Here is a 15,571-nt window from a genome sequence, read left to right on the forward strand (position 1 = left end):
CGGCTGCTACTCTGAAACCTAACTCATCATGTACATCATGAAGTAGCAAATTCCTGCAATGGACATGTACATCAGCTCCCAGCCTTTGTCACATAATCTTAGCTGCCAGTTCCTTATCCTTGAAAAGTGCCAATAAAGTATCAACAAAAGGAAACGAAATGATCTAAATTCAATTCTCTAGTTTTAGCCAATGAAGTTTTAAAAACTGGACACTATTACTACTAAGCCTGCTACTTAGTTTAGATGCTTTTGTTTCATGACATAAGCCAATTCCTTAGTTTTAGCGCTATCCTAATAATGAAGATTAGAGTACAATCGCCCAATGATCACCCAAAACCATATGATACCATCCGTCACGACCACCTTTGGAGGATACCGGCAGAGAGAGATTTCCAAAGCATCTAAATATACTCAGCACAAGTCTCCACCACCAGACTATGATGCCAACAGTAGTAAGCGACACTGAGTGCACTGACTGCACAGAGTCTGAGACAAGGGTATGTTTTTTGCCCCAAGCCTCTTTAAGATATACCCAGAATTTATTATGATAGCCTTAGAAGGTTTTGACAAAATGGAAGGAGCTGGGATTTCCATTGGTGGACATCTTTTAACTGACCTCAGACATGTTGATGACACCACGCTCTTTGTTACAATCTCCAATGCAATACAAAAAACGATGAAGTTTATAACAAGGAACTGAGGAATAGGGACTATTCCTGAATGCAACAGAAACAAAATGCGCGTACTTTGACATGACTAAGAAAAACAGGATGCAAGAACCCATCACAATTAATAGACAAGCTGTAGAGGCAGTAGATGAATTTAATTATCTAGGATCATACCTATTGACCAAGGAGGCTGTTCCAAAGAAGTCGGAAGATTAGAGATGGCTCACTCAGCTATTGCCTCAGTTGAGAAAGTGTAGAAAAACAGTCACATCTCACAACGTATAAAGGTGCGACTGGTGAAAAGACAAATTTTTTCCATAGCAATTTATGGATGCAAGTTGTCAAAAGTTAATGCTGCTGACAAGAAGAAAATGTAAGCTATTGAAATGTGGGCTGGAGAGTACTCTTGAGTATCTCCTGGGTGGAGAAAAAGATGAATACCTATGTTATAAATATTATTGGGAAGAAGCAAACACTGATGTCAGAAATCAACAGACACAAACTTATGTACTTTGGTCACATTAGGCACAGAGATGGAAACAACCTTGAGAAAGTTATTATGGAAGGCATAGTGGAGGGTCATAGTAATAGGGGACAGCCACCAAGGAGATTGATGGATGGGTGCTCGAAGTTAGCAATGGATCACAAAGGCTTCTGAAAATTCTATTATGTCACTGATATTCAGGCATGAACACGTGGATTTATGTAATCATTAGTATAGTTTAGCATCTTCCATCCAAATATCTCAAAGCACTTTCCAAACTGATTATGCCTCCAAATATAATTGTGAAGTCATTATGCTTACTCTACAGGTGGGTAAACAGACATAGAAGTGATCAACTGTAACCACTCCAGGAGACCTGGGCATCACCACAGAAAGCTCAATGAAAAGCTTAGAGACCAATACTGGTCAAAAAAAGCACACAGTATCAGGAGAATGTGATGACATTTTCAATATTTTCTATTATATAAATCACTGGTACAGCCACACTATTCAGGGTGAGTTCAGTTCTGGTCGCCCCATCTGAAAAATGATATAGCTAATAAAAGCAAACACTTTATTTTACTAAAAGCATAACATGTGGAACTCAGTGCCACAAAATACTGTTGAGCAGAAGCGTTTAAGACACTTATATCTCAACATCCAGAGTAATGCTAGACAGGATACATTTATAAATTATATAAATTCTCAGGCTTCAGGGCACAAGGCAGCCGCTGGAACTACTCCTATGGACCAACAGTTGAGCACAACTGGTAACCCCATGCTAAGCAGTAAGCATGCACTATTGCCAAGACAGATGTAGAAAAGGAACCCCAGCAGAATAAAGTGAATGTTTATAAACACAAGAACAGTAATTTCCCTCTGTAAGGATCACAGAGAACTAATGAAGCGATCTTTCAACATGATTTAGAGCAGAGGCACTCAAGTGATGGATTACACACACTCATGAAAAAACCATTAGGCTCACTCCTTAATGGCTGGACATCCTATGCTTAATAATGAAACTGTTTTCCTACGCAGCAAGATAAAGCTATGAGCGGTCTAATTATATCAGGAGTCATTCTGATTGAGATCTATGAATTGTTTCAATACAAATAGACTTTCACTTAAACAGTTCATTATGATAGAGTTTTCCTACCCATTCCAGGCCCACAATGGGGTAGCTTTTGTCTGCAGCTATGGGATACGACTAGTTGGAAGTGAAGAACAGAGAGATTTAGATTTTCAAAAGTGGCTTAGGCTTTTTGGAGAGTGACAGCGAGGCGTGTGGCAATCTACTTTGAACTCACACTGACTGGCGAGTCGAGAAACTCAATAAGCGGCTCCGCTATAATCAGGATCAATAAGACCATGAGTAAGTGCCCAGTTTCATGGGCATATACCATTAAGAAAGCTGTACAATACCAGTTGCATATGTCACCGTCTATAAATACAAGCATTTCCTCTATGACGTGCTGTTACAGAAAGCTGGCTAGGAAACCACAGGTATGCACAGTCAAACTCAACTTTGCCATTCTTGAATTACATGGGCCTGATAACAAAAAGCCCTTGGGAACTTGATCTAGTTCCTTTTCCTACCTGAAGATGTATCACAGTGATCATTCTCTTCCCAGCTGTCCATCCACAGACACTGCATGCAAATGAAATTTGGAAGCTTGCTACACCCACCCATCTCCCTGATTCCTTGTATCAACTGACAATAGCTGTCAGGTGCATACAACTTTCAAAGGACCACTGCCTTTGTTAGCAGGGGCGCTAAAAGTTAAACTGAACTCTCTTAATAAAAGCACACACACACACACACACACATATATATATATGTAACCCCCAGAAATAGGAACTAAGGAACTTTGGAAACTGAAAAAAGATTTTCACATCTCAACAGCCAAGCCAGATGCAAGTTCCCCTTTATGTTCAAACAACATACAGAGAGAAGTACTAATTCATACCAAGCAGCAATTTGTCATGAGAGGACGCTGGAAATCACGACTCCTGAATTAATTTGCTCTGCTAATGACTTATTTTGTGTCAATGGGGAAACCTTAATCTTTTCTGTTCCTCAGTATACCCATCTGTAAAATGGGTCTAGTAACCTCACAGGGAGTCTGAGAGGTCTCATCATAGTCTGACAAGCACCGAGATTTTCAGATGAGGGTGCTATGTGAGTGCAAAGTTTAATATGATCAAAAGTAGCAGGTGCTTGCCTCCTTAGCCCACAATTCTATATTTAAATGGGAAGTGCCAAACGATTATTTTTAATCCTTTCCATTATTTGCTGTAATCTTTAAAAATGGAAAGTTTTTCCCCAACTGGTTTAGTCCCTTTTCATTTGGCACACTTAGTTTCTCAAAGAGCAAAACTCAATATGATTCTGCTTTGTTTATCTCCTTGTCTGAGGGTCTGCATATCAATTATACTTGGAAAAGGGCTCCCCCAAATTAATCTGTGCCCCCTCTGCTAGCCAGGCATCAGACTACGCAGGAGTAGAGCAAGAACTACTCTAGGGTAATTCAAAGAGAGGGCCTTTTTACAATTCCTTAGCAATAGATTGATGAATTTATGTTTGAAAGACAGATATTCAGAATCTAGAGTTTGTTCCCTACCAACCAGACCATGAAGGTAGATTCAAATGGGTAAATTGAAACTGCTTTTTTAAATAAAAACAAAGAATAAGCGTATTATCAACTGTAGTGCAAAATATAGCAAATTGTAACCCAACTCACCCAATCACAGATTAACGTGCAATTTAGAAAGAGTTATGGGAAAACAACTGAAGAAACCTAACTTTAAACTGATGCTGATTAGAACCAAGTCTACTTATGACAGACAGCAAAGGATAACATCAGCGTGAAAGATATTAAGTATACTGTATGTGATTAAAATGGGGTCACTGCAGGGCATGCCATACCACACAGTTTATGACACCCTGATCTCTTGAACACTCTGGACACAGCAGAATGTACCTGCGATATCTGTGCTTTTAAATAAATGTTTTACACTACCCTAACTCTGTAAAGTTTGCATTCCCAGCGTATCAGAACTGCGCATAGGCCTGAGCAAGAAAGCGGTAAAAACTTCCTCACTACTTATCTTGGCTGTGCAAGTTATTAGAGAGTCACAGCATGGCTGTAAAGAATATATTTGGCAGATTAACTGCTCGAATTGTACACTCAGTAAACAAAGGAGAGAAAAGTTGAGATCACTTCCAAGTTTCTTGCCATCTACACGGGCAAGAAGGTGGTGAAGGTTAAAAAAAAAAAAAAAGCAAACTTTACTTCTAAAGATACAAGTGTCTACGGCACAAAGAGGAAAAGCTTCACCTTTTAAACAGCCCTAATCCCACCTCTTTGAAGCTCAGACCATACTGCAGAATCAAAGGCGCTGGTTGGGAGGGAATTTGCTCCTTCAGATGAAAATATCTGCTTTTCCACAATTCAGTCAAGCCAAAAGATAAAGCCAGGTGGGTTTAAATTAGTGGTGTAACAGACTTGATTACAAGTGCCAGGAAAAGGCTCAGCAGTTGGAAAACAACACACCCAGAGAGAGGCCTCTTGGATTATGAAAACAGAAGGAGATAGAAGTACAAACAATGAACCCTATTTGACAAAGTCATGGCAAAACTTAAACTGCCGGAGGACACTAACGGAGAAATTGCACTCTGCAAAGAAACGTGGGTCTAATTCAATACAAGCCGCCACACTAATGCAACACTGTGGCTGGGAATTTAAATGCACAAGAATCGGGAAATCTCTCTAAAAATAATAACTCAGCCCCTTTGCACAACTGTAGCATTTTATATCACTCAGTACATTGTTAAAACGTCTTAATCTATAATGTACAAAGCAGATGAGTTATGGTTGCTGCGGGAATCTTTGAATGTCTTGACTTGCACATTTACATTCTCAGATATAACACTGCATTATCAGCTTCCCCTAATGAATTTTCTTCTGTTTAAAAAAATAAATGGAGAACTGGCTGAGCATACATTCAAATAAACATGCTGTGTGAGGCGGTAATAAATTCACTTTGTGCATTTATTTGAAGGCATACTCACCTGTAGTCTGCAGGGTCAAACAGTGAAATAAACTCAACCCTGAGTATTTTATTTCGATCCCTACTTGGACATTACAAAAGGGCTGCCAAGCTCAAGAAGAGGGAATATTGGAATTGGGGAAAGAACTTCTCAAGAAGCACCACAGCATTGGAAGCTAGGACTCCTGAATTCTTTTCTTTGCTTTTCCACTAAGCCTGGTCTATACTTGCAAGCGATATTGATATAATTATGGCAGTTAAAGGTGTGGGTTTTTTTTTTTTTTTTTACCAACAGAGTTATATACCAGTACAAGTTCCAGTACAGATGCAGTCATACCAGTATAAAAGTGCTTTATACTGGTATAGTTATTCCTCCTCCCACATGGAATAGGATTACCAGTGGAAAGCTCCCTTATACAAACCCTTGCATCCACAACTACACAGATAGTAACTAAAGTGGTACAGCTTTCTAGCGTGGGCAATTCTAGTGTACAAATGACTTTGTAACTTTGGGCAAGTCACTTAATCCCTCTATGCTTCAGAGTCTCCAACTGTAAAACGGATATACTATCACATAAGGTTGTTGTATTAGCTCACTAATGTTTATGATGTGCTTTGAGATTCACAGGTCAAATGCACTATAGAAAGACAATCATAAATATTCATATATGGAAATCTAAAAAAGCTTACTTTTGAGTCTTGCTGTTGACGTAGACCCCCAGAGGTTATTCCCCGAATTCCCCAAGAAAAAGGCAAGAAACTTTCTATTCTGTCCCATAAACTTAACAAATTGAGCATCCTAGTAAGATTAAGCAGCCCCACGTTTCAGCTGCTTTACTGACAACATACACTGGAGAGGAACTTTGCTGTGTTAACCCACATGCGGATATATTTTACATTAAATCTTCTATAAATACTTTCATTTCAAGACAGCACAATACAACTTTATTGCTGCTGAGTTATCTGTAATTCTGACCTCATTTGTCATTCAGTCAGCTTGCAGAATGACATTAGGACATTATGTTTCATGCTTCCCCAGACCTCAGTTCCATCAGCAGAACTGTCAGAGCACCAATTCACAGTTCAGAGTTTCATATTTCTTCCCCACAAAGGACTCGCTGTAAAGCACAGTCTCTCCCTTCACTCACAGACTGCCTTGACTTTAATGGTTCGACTTGAAATTCAAACATTTTGTTTACGGCAATGGAATATTGCTTAAACTAGGACCCAAATACAGTTTTAGGATGGATTACTTCAAGTGAAGCAAATTATAGGGAGGAAAGAGGCAGAATCCATCTATCAGAGCCCTTTTATTTGGTAGAAGAGATAAAATGACGTATTTCTATTTCCAGGTAGAAAAGTCATACACAAGAAAATGCCTCCCTCCCCCAACTCTGCCAAGAAACTCAGAACATTTCTGTGGAAACCTATAAACCACCACGTATACACTTGGCTGTGCTCTGAAATTTCAAAGGCACAAAAGGTTGTACAACCCCTACGAGAGAGCACAAAGATAGTTACCCATGTTGCCTGAGCCTAAGAACAGCAGTACGTTCAACTGAGCATCTGACACAGGGCAATATCACCACTGGCAAAAATGCATACAGTGTCTTTAACTTCAACGGAGTCGTACCTGCTCACACTAGCTGTGTACTCCATCCTGCAAGACAGCACGTAAGAAGATCATAAATAATCCTAATACCTAGCATTGATATAGGTGTACAGCACCCGGCACGATGAGGCCCCAATCCTGATACCATCAAAAGGACTCTAAGTGCTTTACAAACATGAATTAAACTACAAAACATACCTGTAAAGTAAGCATATATTATATCATTCTATTAATGGGGAAAACAGAGGCACAGAAAGGGAAAGTGGCTTGCCCAAGGTCATACAGTAGGTCAATGGCAGAGGCAAGAGATGAACCCAGGTCTCCAGAGTCTCTATCCTGTGCCTCAGCCACAAGACCATCTTTCCTCTGCCTCGTGATCCAATCACTACCTAAACAACAAGGAATCTGGTGGCACCTTAAAGGCTAACAGATTTATTTGGGCATAAGCTTATGCCCAAATAAATCTGTTAGTCTTTAAGGTGCCACCCGACTCCTTGTTGTTTTTGTAGATACAGACTAACACGGCTACCCCCTGATACTAAACACTACCTAGGGAAGTAAGGGAATGAAGTTAGGGTATATCTACACTACAGCAGTATAGCTATGGGGCTGCAGGTGCGCTGCTGTAAGGCCATAGTGTAGTGGCTTCCTACATCGATGGGAGGGGTTTTTCCATCGAGGTCGGACAGGTAATCTACCTCTCGGAGAGGCAGTAGCTAGACGGATGGAAGAATACTTCCATCAGCCTAGCCACATCTGAACCAGAGGTTAGGTTGATCTAACTACGGTACTTTGAAGCGCAAAATTTTTCAGTCCTGAGTGAAGGTCAATCCAAGTTCTCGGTGTACACCAGGCCTCAGAAGGAGTGCATGGCGTCTGTCTAACCCAAAAGATCCTTGCCCCGTGTGCAGCCCTACCCGAGGAGTTATGAATGCTCTGATTGACCATATCGCCACTCCCAGTGGAAAAAGCTGTACAAAGACATCAAAGCTTGCCTCCTTACTAGTCATAAATACATCAACATATCACTTTAAGCTCGTTTCAGGCTGGCTCAACGTGTATTTTGCTATGTCAGTCTTTTTCACAGTAATATGTTTACAGTTCTAGATCATGTTACCAAAAAGACTGGAAAGATTTTAAATTAAAAAAAAAAATGTTTCAAAGAAGAATATAAACCTCTCTTAATTAAGCCTAGAAGGCTTTCCTGAAGATTCAGACTCTAGTGATTAAAATCACAACTCAGTTTTCACTGACTGCACAGTTAGCTCTTTATTACAGCGTTACTGTTCAAAAAAACATTAAAGTTGTGTCAGCATTTCCATTATAAACCATTTCAGGAGTCTGTAACTTAGCTGTTTAAAAAGACTACTCCATGCTGAAACTTGCTGTACAAGGTCCCCGCATGGGAACGGTTTTAAACGCACACAATGTGTCTAAAAAAATATTTTCTGTCCATTTATACGTTAATGTAAAGAAAAGTATGTTACTGAAACAAGATGAAAGCAGCTCCAATTTTTAAAGCATGTGTCCAGTGAGGTGGTAATGCTCTATATCGCCTACAAGTTACTGGTTCCCGCTGTCTCCTGACTCAGTCAACAGGGGCTTTGGGGGAAAGGAGGGGGGTTCCACAAGATGATGCAGCCTGTGGGAGAGGGAATATCTCAATGCTCAGCAGCGACCCAAAGGGAGTCCTCTCCTACTCAAGAGTGGGGAGCATAAAGCGTGGGAAAAGATGGAGAACTCTATGGATCTGACAGGAGGTTAAGGGCCCTTGGGGGAAGGAAGGGCAAGTTAGTATGTGAAAGAAAAAAATTTCATGGCAGCTCAGCAGGTTCTTTCAGAGCATTTTTAAAGGGACAGTGTCAAATCGAGACCTAGTTACTTAAAAAAAAGCAAGCTAGAAGTAGTGTCAGGTGCTATTCTGGCTCCAGAGTTGTCCTGCCAATTTTTGTGGGTTCACAATAACATTTTCCTATTGCTGTTTGATGTGAGAAAGCCCACATAAAACACGATACCAGGTACAGGCAAGTGCTGTCAAGGTAAGCAAATCGGGAAAGATATTTTTTTCCTTCTAATCCAGTGGTTCCCAAACTGGGGTTCGCAGAACGTTACAGGGGGTTCGCAGAACATTACAGGGGGTTCGCCAGAAAAATTTCACTAATGGCAGACAGAGGACCCTGGGCATTGGAGACAGCAGTGGGACCTGGTTACAGGGCAGACACCCCGAGCCCCAAGGAGAATGGGGCTGGGCAGTTGGGGCCGGCAGCCCAAGTCCCGGCGGTCAGCAGGGAAGCTGGCAGCCCAAACCCCAGCTCTCCGCGTGGGGCTGACAACCCAAGCCCCAGGGAGAGCGGGGCCAGGCAGTTGGGGCCGGCAGCCCGAGCCCTGCCCCCGTCAGCGGGGGAGCCAGCAGCCCAAACCCCAGTGCTCCCCATGCAGGGTTGGCAGCCCGAGCCCCAGAGGAAGTGGGGCCGGGCAGTTGGGGCTGGCAGCCTGAGCCCTGCCCCCGTCAGCAGGGGAGCCGGCAGCCCGAATCCAGCGCTCCCCATGCAGGGATGGCAGCCCGAGCCCCAGGGAGAGCGGGGCCGGGCAGTTGGGGAATCCATCACACTGAGGAAAGTTAAACTTAAATCCCTGAAAATATTCATTTTTAGGAAGGGGTTCACGAGATTTCACAGTTTAGTGAAAGGGGTTCGCGGGCTGTTAAAGTTTGGGAACCACTGTTCTAATCGTTAGTCACCTCAGGTGTAACAATACTAGGCCAAAAAAAATATATATCTATCCAGGCAGAGTGTTACTTTTAATGGCTATTAGCCAGGCTGGGCAGGGATGGTGTCCCTAGCCTCTGTTTGCCAGAAGCTGGGAATGGGCGACAGGGGATGGATCACTTGATGATTCCCTGTTCTGTTCATTCCCTCCGGGGCACCTGGCACTGGCCACTGTCGGAAGACAGGACACTGGGCTAGACAAACCCTTGGTCTGACCCAGTCTGGCTGTTCTTATGTTCTAAGTTGATGATAATGCCAAGCAGCTCTAGCTCTGCCAGCCCTATATTATTCAAATATTAGGAAACTAGAATGCAACTATTAAACTTTGGTGCTCTAGAATAATGCTGTTTTCGCAAGTATCAAGATACCTGAAGATTTTAGACTCTCGCTTCGAAGGGTTAAAAAAATTCAGACAATTAAAGTGAACGTATGTTTCCTTTAAATGGTACATAAATATAAGAAAAGTGCAAGGTTTCAGCAATACAGCTTTCATAGGGGTTTGACCGCCAGACTGTATAGCTGGAAAGTATCATTATCTGGATGGGAAAACGGATGCATAAAAGCTAAGTGATTTGCCAGGGGTCCCACGAAGAGCAAGAGACGGGGATGGGAACAGGTCTCCTGACTCGGCATCCTATCCACCGGACTTTGTTGGAAAACTACTTCTTTATGGGATAAATGGACGCACACTGTACTCATGATGATATTACAACCTACTTGTCCATCGAATAAATACAATACAGCCATCTTCCATCAACAAGAGCCTGTTTTGGTAACCCCTGCACGCCCACCTGACAGAACCAACCCAGCTACGCAAAAGGGATCTAGAATCCCTCCTGTCTCAAACGCTTTCAACAGAACTGTTAACTTACAAATTCCGACTGTAGGACTACCTTTTCCCTCAGGTTAGGCCTGTGCCACCCCCTCAGCCACACCCCACCCCAAAGACAATAGGATTGCACAGATACAACAGAGGGCATGTTGTGGCCTGCAGAATTTACAAGTGATGATGATGCACAAGCCAAAGAGTACCCAAGGAAACTTTCAGAACCCTTGGTGAGTTTGCAGGACTGGAATTTAGAAAAGCCATCTATTTTTATTGTCAATGGAGAACATTTGCTTTGGAATCAAAATAAAAGTAGAACCTAAGTCCATTTTTTACAGTCTCTTGTCACAGCAGAGCCCCACTTTAAGCACTGAACTGATATTTAACAACATTAAGATCCAAGTATATAGGTGACCACTAGCAGCACTAGAGTTAAGAACCTGTGACAGCATAAGCTCCATTTTTCAGGGGCTATGAACTGGGCAATTAAGATCAGCACCATTGTGGGCAAGAACTTGACATTCAAGGTCTCAGCGCAGGATGGATTTCTGAAGTGAGACACTCATTGCTTTCTGTCACTTCAGCCTGTTCCCTGTGCAAACAGTTTTATTTTGGGAAGTAAGTTTTACGTGGGATTAGAAAAGCCTGGTCCTTGCTTCAGACTAGGAATTAACATTAGAATTTTTTTTTCAAGTGCATAGTAAACTTTACTTATTTTTTAAAATACATTTTCATGCTAGAAAAATCCAGGATGCTGTGAAGTAATTACATGGAAAAGCCTGGTGGTCTAGACATCAAATAGGGACAGATTCTGATACCCCCTACTCACACCAAATAATCCACGAATAATCACATTTTAGTCCTTCAGTCTACTTGTAGAGTAACATGCTATTCAGCCTCAGAAAGGATGGAAGAATCTGGCCCATAATACACATAAAAAGGGAGTGTATTCATAAATTCTGGAGCTACTTTACTTCCATAAGAGACTTCCTTCTTGTTCTTCAATAATATCTAAAAATAACCAGGCAAAATTTAATAGAGAGGCATATAAGCATGCGGAATAGTCTCCTAAGGATTTGAAGGAAGCCTTGCTATGCAAGTCATTTAACAGTTAACCGAAAGGCCCCTAGAGAATGTACTGTCAGGAACAAGACTACACAGTCAGTAGAAACAGATAGGTAGATAAGGCAATAGGTCTTTTCCATCACTAACATCGAAGTAAAAAGCCACCGTGTATTAGAGAGCCTATCTTTCCCCACAACAAAAGGGCCAGACTTTAAAACAAATAAATTGTTTTTATTTAGCTGTATAAGAGAAGCAGCCCCATCAGGATTGGGCGGAGGAAGGGTCCATTGTATTAGGTGCTGTACACACAAATTGAGGGTTAATCTGGACAAACTATCTGTCCCCAAATACTACCAGGGGACTCAGAACACCAGGTGTTACACCTTAATACAATAACCGAGGTCCTTCAAAGGCAGGCCAATATAACTCCTCCCTTCCTGTCCCAAACTATCATGTGGTATTATTTTACACTCTTTAAGAGTTCTCCCACTGCACCCCAGAAGTGATTGCATTTGAATGATGGACGAAATGATTCTTGTAAATGGGTTTTGGATAAAACGGGCTATGTATAGGTAGGATTATCTTCTACAGTACCTGGGGATGGTTCAGACTAGATATTAAACCAGATTCTCAGCCTTAACTCTAGGCATCATGACTAGCATGGGTAAACCAAACCTTTGGCCCACGTAGGTAGTTGCATTGCTTGGACTGTGCTTCAGGAAATGACTCAAACAGCTACACCTTCAGGGCTGTCAAAACTCTGACTAATAAAGATAACTTGAGGAGGAATAGCCTCCTTGGAGGAACGAGAAACAGGGTCGCCCAGGGAGGGGCAAGTGGGGTAATTTGCCCCAGGGACCCCCTCGAGAATATAGTATTCTATAGTATTGCAACTTTTTTTTATGGAAGGGTCCCCCAAAAATGCTTTGCCCCAGGCCCCCTGAATCCTCTGGGCAGCTCTGCTGAGGAAACCTGAAGCACTATCCCCTCCCTTCCAGAAAAAAGAAAGAAATGAGGTAACGGACAGGGAAGAAGGTGCAGGACAGAACTCTCCCCCCAAGAACTGACCCTGGGAGAGGAATAGCAGAGAGACCTGCCCCCCACCCAGCTCCCCAGAGACCCTGACCTGAGGGGGGGGGAAGGGGAGAAGAGAAACCTAGCCCACACTTAGCTTCCCTGACCCCCCGGGGTGGGGGGAGGAGTGAGTAAGCAAAGAGCCCTTCCCCCACATGGTTCACCAGAAATCCTGACCTGAGAGAAGGGGGTGGGGGGGAGTAGAAGCAGAGAAACCTACCCCACCCCTGTGGCTCTCCAGGGACTCTGACCCAGGGGAGGGAAGCAGAGACCTGCCCCTCCATGGCTCCCCAGAGACCCTGACCCGGGGGGGAGGGGAGCAAAGGGCCCTGGCCCCCCAACTCCCCAGAAACCCTGACCCGGGGGGGAGGGGACCAAAGGGCCCTGACCCCCCCAACTCCCCAGAGACCCTGACCTGGGGGGAGGGGAGCAAAGGGCCCTGCCCCCCCACTGCTCCCCAGAGACCCTGACCCGGGGGAAGGGGAGCAAAGGGCCCTGCCCCCCCCACTGCTCCCCAAAGACCCTGACCCGGGGGGAGGGGAGCAAAGGGCCCTGCCCCCCCCACTGCTCCCCAGAGACCCTGACCCGGGGGGAGGTATCCAAAGGGCCCTGCCCCCCCAACTCCCCAGAGACCCTGACCCGGGGGAAGGGGAGCAAAGGGCCCTGCCCCCCCCACTGCTCCCCAAAGACCCTGACCCGGGGGGAGGGGAGCAAAGGGCCCTGCCCCCCCCACTGCTCCCCAAAGACCCTGACCCGGGGGGAGGGGAGCAAAGGGCCCTGCCCCCCCCCACTGCTCCCCAGAGACCCTGACCCGGGGGGAGGTATCCAAAGGGCCCTGACCCCCCAACTCCCCAGAGACCCTGACCCGGGGGGAGGGGAGCAAAGGGCCCTGCCCCCCCCACTGCTCCCCAGAGACCCTGACCCGGGGGCTCCCCGGTCCCAGCCCCGCGGATCTCTCCGCACGCGGGGGTCCCGGGGGGTAGCGGGCAGCCCTCACCTGGTCCCCAGGGGCGTCGGGGTCCTGACTCCCTCCTAGAGGCGGCTCCTCACTTCCGGGTTCGCCGCCGCCATCTTGGAGGCGTGTTGCGTACACGAACTTCCGGCCCGCCAGACCGGAACCGGGGGGGCGGGATCCGGGAGGAGGCACCGGAGCGGGGGTAACGGGAGGGAGTCGCCGCCTGCCGGCCCCCCCTCTAGTGCCCCCCGCCCCTCCACCGCCTCCTAGTGCCACCCCCTACTACCTCCCTCCCGCCACCCCACCCCTAGTGCCCCCCGCCTCGCCTCCTACTGCCACCCCCCACTACCTCCCTCCCGCCACCCCACTGCCCTTCCCTAGTGCCCCCCCGCCCCACCTCCTACTCCCACCGCCAACCCCCTAGTACCTCCCTCCCGCCACCCCACTGCCCCCCTTCCCTAGTGCCCCTCGCCCCGCCTCCTACTGCCACCCCCCACCCCACTTCCCTAATGCCCCCTGCCCCACCTCCTACTGCCACTGCCACCCCCTACTACCTCCCTCCCGCCACCCCACTCCTAGTGCCCCCGCCTCACCTCCTACTGCCACCGCCAACCCCCTACTACCTCCCGCCACCCCACTGCCCCCCTTCCCTAGTGCCCCCTCCCTGCATCCTACTGCCACTACCTCCCTCCCGCCACCCCACTGCCCTTCCCTAATGCCCCCTGTCCCGCATCCTGCTGCCACCCCCCTTCCCTAGTGCCCCCTGCCCCTCTTCCCTAGTGCCCCTGCCCCGCATCCTCCTACTACCTCCCTCCCGCCACCCACCCCCTTCCCTAGTGCCCCCCGCCCCGCCTCCTACTGCCCCTGCCGCCCCCCATCCCTAGTGCCCCCCGCCCTGCCTCCTGCTGCCACCGCCTGCCCCTGCCCCATCCTCTACTACCTACCACCCCCTACTACCTCCCTCCCGCCACCCCACTGCCCTTCCCTACTGTCACCCTGCTACCTACCCCCAACCTCCACTCTCTGCCCTCACCCCTCCTACCTACCACCCCTGCACTGCTTACTGACACCCCCTTTTTAAATTAAATTAATGGAGATAGCCTATCTCCTAAAACTGGAAGGGACCTTGAAAGGTCATTGAGTCCAGCCCCTGCCTTCACTAGCAGGACCAAGTACTGATTTTGCGCTAGATCCCTAAGTGGCCCCCTCAAGAATTGAACTCACAACCCTGGGTTTAGCAGGCCAATGCTCAAACCACTGAGCTATCCCTCCCCCTACCACCACCCAACTCCCTGCTCCTACTGCCATCCCCTGCACCCTGTCCTCTGCTGCCTACTGCCACCCCCTGCTACTTACCACCCCTAGTGCCACCCCCTGCTCCCCATGGCTACCCCCTGGACTGTCCTGCCTGCTGGAGTGCCACAAGTGTCAGCTGTGGTATTTGGGGCTGACATTGCAGAGAGCTACCGGGGCTGTAGGAATAGTGGGGGACGGTCTCCTGCTCTTTTTCTCCCTGACGATGTGGTGTGGGTAAGAACAAAGGAGACGAGACAGGACTGTTGGGTTCTATTCCTAGCTCTGACACTTCAAGCAATTTGCTTGCCAGTCGCAGAGCCCGGGTCTGTGGAGACGTTCGAGTTCGGGCTCTGAAGTGAGGGAGCCGGGAGGATTTCAGGGCCCAAGCTCCAGCCATCCAAACAGCTGCACTACAATTTTCGGTGCCATCGCATGAGCCCGAGTCTGTTGGCTGGGCTGTGAGACTTGCTGCTGTGGGGATGCACCCAGTGTGCCTCGGTTTTCCAACTCGCAAAATGGGGCTGGCAATAACCTACCTCACGAGGTAGCTAAGCACTGTTCGAACTGGACTGGATTTCCAGGGACGTCACAGCGGCAGAGCTACGGTTGCTTCTGTCCCACACCGACCCAGTGTTCTCATTCTGTGAATTGACAACAGATCTGCTGAGTCACTGAATTGAAGTGAAAGAAACTCTTCATTCTGGAAACGAACCCAGCTATCTTTCCAATGGTCTTCTTCTTTTGGTTTCCTTCCTGTCCCTTGTGTTGGATCT

General features: G+C 46.5%; 1 protein-coding gene across 4 annotated transcripts in view; it reads right to left on the reverse strand.

Moving 5' to 3' along the window:
* Window positions 1-15,357, reverse strand: part of SBNO2 (strawberry notch homolog 2) — a 113,130-nt gene extending 97,773 nt beyond the window's left edge. For 3 of the 4 annotated variants that reach the window (XM_065578410.1, XM_065578408.1, XM_065578413.1), the window contains exon 1: window positions 13,545-13,683. The gene's annotated coding sequence lies outside the window, so the exon portion shown is untranslated. Of the gene's footprint in view, window positions 1-13,544; window positions 13,684-15,334 lie in introns of those variants that run through there. The other variant, XM_065578409.1, reaches the window with a different exon arrangement.
* Between the last annotated feature and the right edge of the window lie 214 nt (window positions 15,358-15,571).

This window comes from Chrysemys picta, chromosome 25 (genome assembly GCF_011386835.1).
Source record: "Chrysemys picta bellii isolate R12L10 chromosome 25, ASM1138683v2, whole genome shotgun sequence".
NCBI classification, from domain to species: domain Eukaryota; kingdom Metazoa; phylum Chordata; order Testudines; family Emydidae; genus Chrysemys; species Chrysemys picta.